At 28.2% G+C, this 1,452-nt stretch overlaps 1 long non-coding RNA gene across 1 annotated transcript in view; it reads left to right on the top strand.

Moving 5' to 3' along the window:
- Positions 1–1,287: 1,287 nt before the first annotated feature.
- The window catches only part of LOC106305324, a 9,672-nt gene continuing 9,507 nt past the window's right edge, over positions 1,288–1,452 (top strand). The window contains exon 1 of the long non-coding RNA XR_001262963.1: positions 1,288–1,422. This is a non-coding gene — a long non-coding RNA (uncharacterized LOC106305324). The remainder of the gene's footprint in view (positions 1,423–1,452) is intronic.

Here is a 1,452-nt window from a genome sequence, read left to right as displayed (position 1 = left end):
CAATTTTGACGATGACATGACACAAAGATGATTTATGACAGGCTGATATTTGTAGCTGGTGTTGATAGGTTAAATGGGGTTCATATCCCCCTTTTAATATTAGTAGATACTCAGTTTGGGTTTTCAAATTCAGATAGGACATTAGAAGAGGGCAATAAATGTCTAAACCAGCAACAAGGTTTCAAGTTCTGAACTATCATTTGCAAAATTCTGCAAACTTGTACCAACAATAAATATAGAGACATAGGATCATCTCAAACAACCCATCAAGCAGTAATCTCTTTGTTGAGCTTTGCAAGCTCCTGTCTCACCACAATGGCCCTCTGCAAGTTACAACACATGAAATCCATTCAACAAAGTGACTAGGACAAGTAAATGATTATGAACTTAATATTAACATTAGAAGCATAACACTGATTTTGAGCTTTCACATTTTCTTTTGATAGAACAAGCCATTAGAAAACATCTATGTATCTTATGAGTACAAAGAAAGCAGATAAGGGATCATTAAGCATCAAGGAGAGTGTAATTGTAGTAAAATAGAGAGAGATGGAAACTGGCCTTGATTTTTACCTCTATAATGCAACAGATTTAGGTGATTTGATCATTGTGTTCTATATTTGTGATAAAATGTTTATTAGATTATCTTATGATATTTCTCTGATAAAAATGCAATCCAATATCATCCATCAAATATTATTTACCGTAAATTAACGTCTGATCTCTACATAAAATCCAAAGTTTATTAAAAAATATTATTATTCTTTCTAAAACATAATTTAAAAAAATTCAAAATTTAAAATTAATTAAATTTTGTTCTTGTGCACTAATCTGTGTGATACTGGATTAGAAATTTGAAATAGATAAATGGTAAAAAAGTTATACATGTACTAGTTGTTGCTTTTATACTTGATTAAACTAAATAAAAAATAAATACTATATCCAATAAAATTTACTCAAATTCCCTGAAATTTCATCTATGATAGATCCATAAAAAGAATTCATATATATATGGCTTTTGAATTGTTTCTTAATCAATAGCAGTTCCTCATATAAATCAAGTTTTTATTTTTTACTTTTACCCAAAAAATATAGACTGTGAATTAGATATCTATTTTCTGTAAAATATGAGCGAGTCTAATGCATTAGTTTACCAATACGTAAAACAAAATCTGGAATTATGCAAAACCACCTCATGTCATCTAAATTAAAGGAGGCAAGTAGCTTAAATTAGATATATTGTAACATAGGATACATTTGACTTCTTATATATACATATACTTTCTTGTTTCTTTCTTGTTCTTTACACACAACAAATTTTCTGATAAAAAGCATAATCAATTCATTTATATTACACAAGGATGAAAAAATCACTTATATTTTCATTTAATGTTTTACCTCTCCTCATCATTCTTGTACTAGGTTTGTCTCTATACTTTTGTAATATATATT

Source organism: Brassica oleracea, chromosome C7 (assembly GCF_000695525.1).
Source record: "Brassica oleracea var. oleracea cultivar TO1000 chromosome C7, BOL, whole genome shotgun sequence".
Taxonomy (NCBI): Eukaryota; Viridiplantae; Streptophyta; class Magnoliopsida; order Brassicales; family Brassicaceae; genus Brassica; species Brassica oleracea.
This window is presented reverse-complemented; position numbering and strand designations above follow the sequence as displayed.